This window comes from Cynocephalus volans, chromosome 12 (genome assembly GCF_027409185.1).
Source record: "Cynocephalus volans isolate mCynVol1 chromosome 12, mCynVol1.pri, whole genome shotgun sequence".
In the NCBI taxonomy this organism is placed as follows: domain Eukaryota; kingdom Metazoa; phylum Chordata; class Mammalia; order Dermoptera; family Cynocephalidae; genus Cynocephalus; species Cynocephalus volans.
In genome coordinates, this window is record NC_084471.1 from 34,137,707 (window position 1) to 34,151,745 (window position 14,039).

Genomic DNA, 14,039 nt, shown 5'->3' on the forward strand with positions numbered 1-14,039 from the left:
TCCAGATGCTTTGCCTGGATTCGGACAACTTCTCATCCAGTATCTTTGCCTAAGTCACTGATCCCTGATCTCTGATCCCTGCCTGAATTATAATTCTGTCTGCCTGGTATATCTGTTTCCCAATGTTTATCGCAGCACTCTTTACAATAGCCAAGAGTTGGAACCAGCCCAAATGCCCATCATCAGATGAGTGGATACGGAAAATGTGGTACATCTACACAATGGAATACTACTCAGCTATAAGAACGAATGAAATACTGCCATTGGCAACAACATGGATGGACCTTGAGAGAATTATATTAAGTGAAACAAGTCAGGCACAGACAGAGAAATACCACATGTTCTCACTTATTGGTGGGAGCTAAAAATTAATATATAAATTCACACACACACACACACACACACACACACACACACACACACAGACACACACAAAAACCGGCGGGGGAGGAAGAAGATATAACAACCACAATTACTTGAAGTTGATATGACAAGCAAACAGAAAGGACATTGTTGGGGGGGAGGGGGGAGGGAGGAGGGAGGGAGGTTTTGGTGATGGGGAGCAATAATCAGCCACAATGTATATCGACAAAATAAAATTAAAAAAAAAAAATTCTCTCTGCCTGTCCTGGTGGTGTGCTGGAGCTGCTTCACATCGGCTTGCAAGAACGGATTGCTAAGATTTCAAAACTTTTGCAAGATCGTTGATGTCACTTTGATAGCTTGAAATTTGTTGTCAGGAGTATTTACACCAGAAAAACTGGCACATGCTACAAATCAGGGCTCTTCAACAACCCTATTCCATTTCTAATTAATAACTACTCTTCCTTGGCATCTCTAATAAAGATAACATGCTATCTGCTTAATAAAGCTTCTTTTGGCAACATAGGCGATCATTTCAAAGAGATAAAACCATTTGGGGCAGAAAAAAAAATATGATTTGCTGATTTTTTTTTTTTTTAAATTTCTCAGCATTAATAGCAATAGCAAGGGATCCAGCTTGAGCACAATCCCTGGCTGAGGTTTAGTTCTGTGTGCACATGTTTGATGAACCAGTGGGATGACCTGTTTTGTCTAAGAGAAAGACTAAGGAGGTTCTTGAAAGACAACTGGCTCTAAGGGAAGAGAGAACTAGGCACTGTGGACTTTCCTAATACCAAACCTTCCTTGCCTTTGAGGAAGGGCAATCCTGAGATTAATTCAACCCTGAGGTCATGTATAGTCACCTTACTTTATAGTAACTAGATAAGAATGCTTTAGTCCACCCGTTTCATAGATTAAGTCTTATATCGTTCTCAAGATTTCTGAAAAAATGTATGGTGTTTATGTTTGCGTGGTTTCATCTCAAATTTTGTGCTACTGCTTTCTTCAAAATTAGTTCAGTTGGGAGTCATTTTGCATTACACATGTAGTTGTTCTTATTCTACGTCATGTCAACACAATTACCAGATTCAGTCTGTTTCCGTAATCCCTCATTTCTGGTGGAGAATGGGGACCAACAACCACAATAAAAGCCAAGACAATTATGTATGTAGAAGACTTCACTGGGGAGACCCAAGGATTTGTAACATAGAAACATGCTATGGTCTGAATGTTTGTGTCCCTTCAAAATGCATATGTCGAAAACCTAATCCCCAATGTGATAGTATTAGGAGGCAGGACTTTTGTTGGGTGATTAGATCATGAATGGGGTTAGTGCTCTTGTAAAAGAGGCCCAGAGAACTGCCTTGCTCCTTGCACTGTGTGAGCACAAAATGAGACAGCACCGTCTAGCACCATCTATGAGAAAGCAGGTCTTCACCAGACACCAAATTTGCCAGCGCCTTGATCTTAGACTTCCCAGCCTCCAAAACCGTGAGAAATAAATTTCCATTATTTATAGGCTACCCAGTCTATAGTATTTTATTATAGAAGCCCAAATGGACTAAGACAAAATTCAAAACAAATCAAAATTCCTAAAAAATCCTTTTAGGTATTACCAAAGCAGGGCTTCCCTTTTATTTCTCTCTCTCTCTCTCTCTCTCTCTCTCTCTCTCTGGTACCACTTCTAGAAAGATATAATGAAAAAGAGGAAGGAGTTACCTACTTTGCAACAGAACACCATTAAACTTTGGCAGTGAGAGCACTGCAGGGTGCCCTCTGCAGTAGGAGGCAACTGAGCTTAGTGGGAGATTGAGGTGTCCAGAGAGGGACCAAGGTACCAAGCAGATGTGGGTGGGGTCAGCAGAAGAACTAGCCCAGTTTCCTGACTAATGCTAAAGTGGCATAATCTGACAAAAGCAGCAGTAATGCCCAGCAGAGGTAACAAGGCCCAGCAGACACCATAGCACCTTGTAGACAAAGCCTAGAATTAAAGAGGGAAGAAATGGCAAATGCCCACATGAACCAATGAATAAAACTGGCACATAAACACGTGGGAGATTCTTCTTGAGTTTCCAGAAAATTCTTGGAAGGGCACTTGGCAGGGTTACTGTGTTGTTTATCATCAGAAAGGTGAGGGGGAAAAATGTAAGGTACAGGTAAAAAATAAACTAGATAAAATTTGATCGTTATTTTCAACTTTTCAGAGTTGAATACTGAATGTGATTTAAATAAATTGCTAAAATTAACAGTTTATTCATTTAATCGTTCATTTAATCTAAATTTATTAATTTTTAAAATCCTATTACCAGGTGGGGCTCAGCATTTGTGAGTATGGTACTGGGCTTTGCTTTTGTAGAGTCTGTCTGCTGTATGAATTTTGAAGTAATGCCAGGAGCAAAAAGTAACATGTTCTTATAAAATTTTGCAGGCATGATGCGTTAACAGAGAAAAAAATTATGAATAATAATGAAGGCATTCACAAATATCATTAAGACAAAAATTTCAAAAATTACCTGATAGGCAAGAGCAATAAAGTTGTAAAATAAAAACTTTAGTTATGATAGTAAGGATGAGAGGAGGAAAGAGGCAGTATCTAAGATTTGGAAGATCTTTCCAGCCTTGGGTGAAATGCATGCACTGTTTAAAATTAATGCCATGGCTTTATTTTTATATTGGTCATAATTTTCAGTGGCAGTGGAGTTATCTTCCACAAAACCCCATATGAAACCCAGTAGATTCCTTTATGATCATATGTGTTGCGGTGGTTAAGTTTGCAATAGTTCCTCACTTATTTGTGATTTTGCTTTTCATTGTTTCAGTTAATCATGATCAGCTTTAGTCCAAAAATACTAAATGGAAAATTCGAGAAATAACACATAAGTTTTAAACTGAGTGCAGTTATGAGTAGTGTACTGAAATCTTGAGCCGTCCTGCTCTGTTCTGCCTTGGATGTGAATCATCCCTTTGTCCAGCTGATCCAACCTGCCCATGCTCCCCACCCATTAGTCACTTAGTAGCCTTCTCAGTTATCAGATTGACTGTCACATGGTATTCCAGTATTTGTGTTCAAGTCACCCTTATTTTACTGAACAACGGCCCCAAAGTGCAAGAGTAGTGATGCTGTCAATTTGGATATGCCAAAGAGAAACCATGAAGTGCTTTCTTTAAGTAAAAAAGGTGAAAGTTCTCAACTTAATACGGGAAAAAAAAAAAAATCACATGATGAGGTTGCTAAGATCTATGGTAAGAATGAATCTGCTTTCCGTGACATTGTGAAGAAGGAAAAAGAAGTCTGTGTTGGCTTTGCTGTCATACCTCAAACTGCAAAAGTTATGGCCACAGTATATGATAAGTGCTCAGTTAAAATGGAAAAGGCATTAAATTTGTAGGTGAAAGACATAAACAGAAACACTGCTGTCAGTGTTCCAATTGACAGCAGTTGGGTTTGGTAACATCTGAGGTTTCAGGTATCCACTGGGGGTCTTAAAACATATCCCCCGTGGATACGGGGGACTACTGCATTTGGTGATAGGGCCCTTAAAGAGGTGATTACATTAAAATGAGGCTATTAGAGTGGGCCTTAATCCAATCTGACTGGAAAAACCTACCCTGTTGGTGCTTTCATCTTGGACTTCCATCCTTCAGAACCGTGAGAAAATACATTTCTGTTGTTTAGCCACCCAGTCTGTGCTATTTTGTTATGCCAGCTTTAGCAAGTTAATACAGTCACCCAATCTATTATTTACGTGTATGAATGGAATTATGTATCTGTAATATTTTTCTAAGAATTCTATCAAAAGTTTTCTATCCCAAAACTTTAAATAAAGTGGAGGGAAGTCTGCTTTTTTTAGTCTATGTTTTCCTGAATTTCTCTCCTGAGTGCATGCCCCTCATCTACTCATGACTAGGGTCTCTTGGCCTTATGGCTTTGGGATCCTTTTACAAACAGTTCTGAGTATATTCAAAGCATTTCTTATACCTCAATTTCCTAGGAAAAATACAAGAATAATTTAAGATTAGAAGTTTTATTATGAAGGCAACCTAAAGTTTAAATATCATTTTGGTTACAATTAATCTTTAAAAAACAGAAAAGAACAGGGCTGCAGTATCAGGGTCAGAGCATTTGAGATTTGAGTTAATAGCCATGAAGGTCTTTGCACCCTCTGCGATTATGTTTGTATTGCCCTTTCTGCACAATGATGATTCTACTATCACATAATTAATATTTTAAGAATAAGCTGGCTGGAAAAAACAACAATCACAATAACACCTTTATTTTGATTAAAGAAGAAAAAGTATACTGATTTTTTTAAGTGCAAGTATTCGTGTTTGTGTATTTGTGTATATATGTAGATTTTCGACTGTATATTTGTGTTGGTATATCACCTAAGAGAATAGATTAAACCATTTATGGTCTGTATGTCCCTGGATAAATTCCTTAATCTAAGCCACTGTTCCCTCATCTATAAACTAGGCTAATAAAATACTACCTCCAAAGGTAGTATTTGGAAGAAGAGACTAAATAAGAAAACATGTGCAAAACTCTTAGCAGAGTGGCTGAAACATAGCAAGAGCTCAATAAAAGTTAGCAAATATAAGCTTTATTACCAAAAAGCTCATACATTGGATTCCTCAAAGGCAGAGACTGTAGTTATCTTCAGGAAAGTATCATGCTTGACAGTGTAGGCTCCCAGTGAGTACTGTGGGTTGAATTGAATTGGACTAAAATAGATAAGTAGTTATAGAAATAGAAAGTAAAAGAAATAGAAAGCATTATGATTTACACAATGCTTTCTATTTCTATTACTTTCTAAAAGTATTTTAATATTGCAAAGAAAAAATTTATCAAATGTTAAAGTATTAAACTGGGTAAACTAAACTTTATTAAGGAATCAAAGTCAGTTCAGTCTTGATTCTTAAAAGCCCAGTGCTTTTAAAGGATGTGTAGTCAGTAACCATTTACTCTATTATAAATAAGCATGTTTCAAAGAAAATTTAATAATTTTGTTGATATTCCAATTTGTTTTGCTGATCAAAATATTTATTTTTTTCTTAGCTATTTGAAGTTGATTGATTTGATTTGTGATATCAAAAAAAAATTCAGTCTTTTTTTTTTTTGAGAAATAGCAAAACATTTTGCTGATTTTTCAACTTTCAAGGGTCTGAAATCAGTTCAAAGCTCAAAACTGATAGTGGCACGAGTCCACTCAATTTAGCACAAGTATGTTCTCTCTGTTCCTCTCTAAATGTTACAGTGAATTTATCTTTTTTTGCATTTAAAAAACTGAAACAGTAAGCCCAGGACATCAACACATCATGAACTCATAAAAGGAAAACCCATTTTGATTGCTTATTTCTTGTTCTTACAGTTTATCCTAACAAAGCATTTTTAGAAAGGCACATCCAGACACAATTCAGGAATCCAGATTCCAGCCCTTGCTTAAAATCACATCATCTCTGGTAAATACCACTAAATTTCTCTGGATCTCTTTTTCTGAAAATATGGATTGTGACGTAGGCATGTCCTTCCCGTGAGAGTATGATTATGCTTTGAAAATTGGAGAACACATTCAAATGTAAGACAGCACTGCCTTATGTTATTTCCTGTGTCATATGGTTTTCTCTGTAAAAGTAAGTACTGAGTAAGCAAATGTCACCAATAAATCTTGCGTGAATTTAATAAGGTAGTTCCAATATTTACTGCATGCCTATTATGTACCATTTATTACCTGGCCACTAAGAACTAGGGACCTTAAATTCATCGCTACTTAATCTTTAAAATGCCTCTACTAGGTAGTCATTATCCTCATTTAAGAGAACAAAAACCACTAAGAGCATCAATCCTGTAGGTTTTTCCCCATTTGCTGCAAAAAGTTCTAGACTGAAGCCAGGAAGCATTATTATTCCCATTTTATGAATGGAGTTTTTGAGGCTGAGAAGTTGAGTTGCCTAAAGTCAAACAGAAGGTTAGTGACAGATATATAGGTCCCAATACTGCTGCAAGGCAAATGCTGGGAGTTCCATTTAACCTATGGGGAAACTGAGGCTCAGAGAAGTTAAAGAAGCTGCTTGAAATTTCCCAGGCAGAAAGTAGTGAAGCCGGGATTTAAATCCAGTTCTGTTGACTGAAAGCTGATGTTCTTTCTACTACAACACTATGTAAAATCATCTGCATTAGATAAGTGAATTGTATCTCCTCCATTTATTTAATAAACTTTTGTAAATTAAATCATTTTTGTGTTTTACAACTTCCTTGTTCACTTTCACCTGCCTCCTTGGTTAGGAAACTCTTTCTATATTCTACCACCTAATTTAACTGGTCTCCCAAAGTCAAACCTGTTCTATTTTCTTTTGAGAGAGGAAGGTTTATGTAGCATTACACTTTCTTTTTCCTTTTTTTTTTTTTTTCTCTTTTTCCCAGCTCTGCTTACATTTCTAAGAGTTCAAGGATTATCTTCCTTAATGATGCCAGATCTTTGATGCATTAGATTTTGGACGACAGCTTCAGCGTAAAGATAAATTGACAAAAACTTTTTACTGAAGTTGAAATAGAAAAACTTTGTACCACTGAAAATAATCAAGATTTTAGCCAACCCTCTTTGTTCGTAATGCCCTACGGTGTACGCTATTCTTTAGTGAACCTTCTCCCTAGGAATCCTTCCTTCTTCAAATACCATCTTTAGGTTCACTGTCAGTGCTTTAATACCTTTACTACCTTATTTCTGCTCAATGCAAACTTTTTAGTTCCTCTTTTTCTAGTTAGCACCATTGAAAACCAGATGAAAGGCAGCTTCTCACTTTGCACTGATAGTTGATCAAGATAAACGGACAAACACAAAGGTTACAGAGATGATATTGTACAAGCTATACTAAGGTCGGGTAACCAGAAACCCAATAAAGAGGATTAAGGGAAAAAATCAGCACAGATAATCTTCAGCTTCCAATGTTTGCACCGAAAAGGCTCAGTGCTAGTCTAACCTAACTATCTCCTTTGCTCTACATAAAAGAACCTTGTTCCGCTTTTGGAGCCCTTCATTGTTATGAAACCAGTCATTTGAATCAAAGTCCTTAAGGACATTTTCCATGCTGAGAGTACTGCTTTGTAAAGTGTTTAATTATCCTGTAGTCCTGGTATCTGCCCAGAATGCCCTAAGACTTGACAAGTTACTTTTCTACCTTTCAACCACATAAAAAACTCTGCAATGTAAATCCTATATTATCAGAAATATTTAATCCACTTCTTAGCTCATAAATATTTCTATTTAATAACAAAGAATTATTAAGGGATACAGTAAAACATCATGGTCAGAAGGATGGGCTTTTAGAGTCAATCATCTGGCTCTGTGATCTTTAAGTCACTTAACTACCCTGTGGATTAGTTTCACCATCTGTAAAACAGGGTAATTCTACCGAACTCATAAGTGGATTTCATCATCTTCTCTTTCTCTAAATAATGACAATGAAAAGCAACACACTGTGCACAGATGGCTTACCAAAAACAAAAACCAAAACAAACAGTAGTGTTAGGAGTGTTGTGAGGACTATTGCATAGAATATGGTAAAGATTAATAATGTATATAAAATACTTAGCACTTGGTAAGTGCTCCACAAACAATTATGAACTGACCTCAAGCCCATTTCATATGCACAACTCTTAGATTCTTTATGGTAGATTATGTGGTCACTAGACCATATTGAAAGCAAATCATAGATTAAATTCTGCCACACATACAAGTATAGACATTATTAACCAATACACTGACAAGCAGACATAAATCCGGTAATACAAAATATTCTTTAAGGCTTGATTAAGTTCCAGCTCTTGATACAGTTAAATGCTCTCATTAACATCTGGCATAAAATATTCACTTTAGGGCTGGCCCGTGGCTCACTTGGAGAGAGTGGTGCTGATAACACCAAGGTCACGGGTTTGGATTCCTATATCGGGATGGCTGGTTAGCTCATTTAGGAGAGCGTGGTGCTGACAACACCAAGTCAAGGGTTAAGATCCCCTTACCAGTCATCTTTAAAAAAAAAAAAAATATATATATATATATATATATTCACTTTAGACAACCATCATTAGCGATCCTCCCATGCTAGTAGCTGGAACCATCCTGTTTAGGGTTTAAATCCCTAGCATAATTTCTACTGCTACAAACTTCAGGCCTCTTTGAATTCTTATACCCTGCTCTAAAGTAATTTTAGCCAATCCACATATCCTGAAGAGCTTTAATTTTACCAATGAGAGTCTCTTCTTACATTAATAATGCTGGTCAATTTCTTTTTTATTTTCACCTCGAAAAATACTATTTTCCATGTAGTATGCTGTTTATGAATAATATGCAACATTATTATTTCTAACATATTTCAACATTCATGGATAAACTAGGTATGGATAGTATAGATTGTGATAAAAGAAGCGCTTACATTAGTATCCTCTATAGCATGGAACTTCTCTAACTTAGAGCAAGTTAGAAAGCTTGCTGGCCACCTCTGGACTGAAATTCTTTAACAGAATGCTTACAGCATCTGGGATGTAGCCTCACTCAATCAGCACACACACAATACCACATTGCATATTTTAAGGGAAATGAAAGCTACCATAGCAATAATCAATCCAATTTAAGCATGCATTCTTTATAAATAAAAAAGAAAAAATATATTTAAAAAATCAATGGGTATGACCATCATCACTATTTTCATGTACTGTCTCACCTTGGGTGCAGTTCTCAGAATAAGAAAGTTGGTACCTGGGATTTGCCATGGGAGCCTCTATTGCATGGATTGACAGCCTTGGATGGAACCAGAATAAAGAAAAGGAAGGTGGTGAAGGTGGGGGTGTGTATGTGGCCAAGGATGACAATGCCTGGGGCTTACTAGCCATTCTAAGTTTGGATCTCTAAATTCCAAAAGCCATCTCCCTCAAGGCCTCTGGAGAATATGTTGTAAACTGGTCAAGATCCCCATAACCTCTAAAGATGGGGTCACTGCAAACAGTCAATTTCTAGCTGAGAGAAAATACAGACAATGAAGCACATTGTTAACAAATGTCTTTTATCCAAACTTGATAAGTGGTCTGATGACGTTGAAGGGAGACATGAAAAATCTGCTACTTGTCTAAGCAACTTGCACATCCAGTAAAAAAAGAAAGAAAGAAAAAGAGTATCTACAATGCCTATTTCAGACTGTGGAACCCACAATAGTAAAAGTTATCTATTCCCTAGTTGCTTTAACATCAAATCCATTCCTCATCCCCCACCACCACCGCCCAAAAATAGGAAAAAAGAAGAAAGAAAGTCTCAGAAAGGTGATAGCTCCTCAATCATACCCTGCTTTTGTTTTTTATAGGAGGAGATAACCAGGGAAGTTGCATTACATCTTGTAATTGAACTTTTCAAAATAATCCATTTGTCTATATCCCTACACTCTATATTAACTTTGTCATTGCAAGGGTTGTACAGAACAAACCTGTCAATTAGGAAAAAAGTCATGCTCTAGAAACTTCTCATATAAATGCTTCATCAGAGGACACGTTTCAAATGTAGAATATAAAAAAGAATATTGCCACTGTAGGAGCCATGCATCTCTTTTAAAACCAAATAACTGAAAAACATAACAACACTGCCAAAAACACCAACCTAAATTAATTTATCTAATACACATAAAAGTTATGAGACATATATGAAACCCATAACCAAAAACATGCAAAAGGTACAGTTACTTAATATATTCTTAAATGGTTCTACAGAAGAGGGACCCAAGGCAAAGTATATAAAAGTTGTAGCGTTACATAATATTTGAACATTTAAAACACACAGGTATGTATTCCGAAGTCTCCTATATTCCAGGAATATAGAATGTAGAAAAGTATACTCCCAGAATATATATAATTTAGAAAATTAATTCCACGTTTTCTTCTTTTCTAGAAATTTTTCTCTGAGTACTCTTAAAGGCATTGTCTCATTAATAATAAATCACTCTTTACTATAAACAAAACCAGAATATTTACTCTTTGATCTTGATTCTTTGAAAGTATCACTTCTGGACCAGCCAGGAAGTGTTTCACAGGTCAGCTATGAAGATGTGGGTTCTACACCGTCATTCTACGATAATTAGCCCATCTGGGGCCTCAGTTTCTTTATCTGCAGATTAATTGTGAAAACTACATTTTACCAAAATAGTCTTCCAGTTTTAAATCCTGTGTTCATGAAATAACTCATAGATTCTGAAAATTCTAAAGAATAAAAAGAGATAAAAAGAGAAACAAAAACATTTGTATAAGTTAAATAAATAATGACAATTTTTCATCCAAAAATAAGTTTTGAATAAAAAATATTTATGTAAATTAAACTTTTAATAGTAAAAATAATACAAAAACATTGTTAACTTAAATCTTATATGCATAGTCCCTGTCTAGAATGTTCCCATCAAATTTCCACAAATCATTTCATTCTTTTGCTCAGTATATTTTGAGCAACGTCCTTCCCCCCTTCACTGAGAGGAGGCTCATGTCATTATGTATTCCTTTTCCCATTAACAGCAAACCTAATGAAGATTGTAAGGAATGAGCAACCATTCTGCTTTGGAGAGGAAGTGATACTTGAACCAGGCTTTGAATGATGAAAAGGAGATTTCAGACAGAAAACAGAGGAAAAGCTACTCCATGCTAAAGGAAAAACACGTGCACAGGAATAAAGGTGTCAACGAGAAAATGTTGAGAAGTCCAATATGGCTAGTTGGAAGAAGGTGCGGAGTGCAATAAATGAGCCGAGGTAGCTATACATATTGTGGCCAAACTGTGAGGAGCCTTGGGTTTTATTCGCTAGGTACCAAAAGTAAAAATATATTTATAGGCAGTGAAGTAGCATGACCAGATTTCTACATGTGCAATTGTAACTTGGGCAGCCATGCTGAAACGGACTAGGTAAGAAAAGATCAAAGACAGGAAATTGGCGAATAATTCAGGTGAGATCCACAAGACTCTAATGTAAGGCAGTGATAACAGGAACAAATAATGCATTTTAGAGGAAATTATTAAACATAATGTTTAAATAATATGTTTTAGAGGAAATCAGTTATGAACTAAATATTAATTATTAGCAGTATGTTTAATGTTTTATTAATATGTTTTAGAGAAAATGTTAATTTTGGAGGAAATTATTAATGTCATCTGGAGGTATTAAAAGATATTTGTCAAGCAAGTGGATCAATTAATAAATAATAGGAGTTATTTCTGCAAAGTTGAATCAGTAGTTTTGAAATATACGAGGAAATTCGATCTTTAAGATAAATTGGATTTATTTTTCCTCAAGTCCTCCTCGCTAGAATTTTGTTTGTTTGTTTCTTTGTTTGTTTTTTGTGGGTTTTCTTGGCAGCTGGCCATTATGAGGATCCAAACCCTGACCTCGGTGTTATCAGCACCACACCCTAACCTAATGAGTTGACTGGTCAGCCCTCTACTAGAATATTTAAATAAGTTTATTCTTTCAGAATTTCTTGATAATCTCACTTTTTCATTGAGTCTTGATGACCAATACCTTCTTGATTATTTGGTAGACACGAAGCAAAATGATTTATCCATATGGTAATTATCTCCATGGAACATTAATTCTTTGTTTGGTTTCTTGTCAACCAAATTCCGTTTGATATGTGATCAATATGTAAGCATAACACTAAATAGAACATTCTGAATTAATATCATGAACACTTCTAGAATTTCACAAAAGAATTTAAAAAATAAGAATATTTCTGATTTGGTATTATATAGGCTCAATATTTTTAAGAATGTAATTATTTACTGTTCATTTTTAAATCGATCCTACAATCAATTTTTAGGCACAGTGTGAAGGGGAAAAAGGCAACCTACCAACAAATTAAGAATTTGCTATCCTTGGCAATATTGCTAATCTTTATTCCATAATGAAGAAAAAACATGAACTAGACAAATAAGTTTGATGGTGTTCCCCAGATACTAGAAAATTTGGATTATTTAAAGAATACTCTGTGAACTGATGTCTTTCATCATTTTCAGTGCTGGTAAAACTATATACCTTCAAATAGGTGAAGGAAACTTCACATTCTTGTAGGTTGGCAACTACAAGACTCCCCTTGATTCTAGCAGAAAAGTTCCCAAATGGATTCTGATTGGTCCACCTCACTTGATGTACCCATCCCTCAACCAATCAGGGATTGGGCAGATCTGGGTCCTAAGTGCACTCCTGTAATGGAGGTGGGAGAAGGTGGGAGAACAGAGCTTTGTGAATAACAGTCTCTCCTGAAAGACAGAATAGAGTGTGAATTCTCAAAGTGATAGCCGGCTGCTCATAATTGAATAAGAGCCATAAGAGAAAGTGCTGACCAGATTAAAGTAAAAATTTTAAAAAAACATTCCTAACCATAGTCCATATGTCTGGGTTAGATCATGCTTTTTCCACTTACCAGATGAGGGATCTTGGGCAAAGCACTTTACTTAGTTGATTCTCAGTTCCCTTATTTGTCAAATAGAAAAATTATCTCCCTTACATGATTATTGTGAGAAGTTGGTGATATAGTTAAGTTAAGGGCTTAGCCCAATTTCTGCCCCATATCTGGCATCAGTAACCTAATTAGACCAATATTTAAGAGATTCACTGTGTTCTGTTCACTGTACTAGACACTGAAGATAAAATAATAAGCAAGGACAGTCATGGGGACTTTAACCAAATAATCACACATAAAAAAATGGAAAACTGCAGCTGTTTTCTTAAAAAGGGATTCATGCTTGAGTTTATAATAAAAGGAGAATTGACCAATCAAAGAGATGAGGGAAAGCCTCCCTGAGGAAGGGATTATAAGGAATATTGAGCTGAGATCTAAGTATGAGTAGATATTTACTAGGCAAAGATGAGAGGATCAGCAAAGTGGTTCAGCACAAGGAAGGTTATAGGCAGTGTTCTGAGATGGGAGGGAATTATGAGGACCACAAAGAAGGTCCTTGCCTCTGGAGCACAGGTGCACAGTATGACTTGACTTTGGAGAGGTGAGGAGGGGCCAGATCCCGGAGGCCTTGAAGGCTTTGCTAATGTACTTACTTCCTTTTCCCAGGAGCAATGGCAAGCCACCAAAGAGTTTTCAGCAGAGGAAGGTACATGATCAAAGAGTGATTCTTTTCCTCTCCTTTTTCCCCTCCTCCAGACACCCCAAGACAGGAATGAACAGCATTCCTCTGGTCTGGCTTGGTCACACAATATCAGTTTTTGATTTGGAGTGCAATTGTTTTGAAGGAGGATACTAAAAACAATATGCGTATTTAAAAGAGGACAGCCACAAAGTGGGGGACAAGAGGTGTTTGACAGGCACAAGACTTACAAGATTTATTTCTTAAACCTGCCTCCTATAAACAAGAAAAATGATAAAGCTAAAAAAAAAAAAGTCTTTCCAACAATTACATTAATCAAAAACAGCATGAAGAAACAACTAGCACTGAAAGCATGCATGTAAAGACTAAAAAATCATGGGAAGATTTTCTACCCACCGTGGTAAATGTTAAACTCCCCAAACTGTATCACGGGAGCTTATTTCCATGAGAAAATATTCCCATGCCTCCTGTCCACCTGGGACTTAGCCCTGCCTCTTGTTCACTTTTAAATAGTTCCCTGGTTTTCTTCTGCTAAGGGACTGAATGCTTGCTTGTA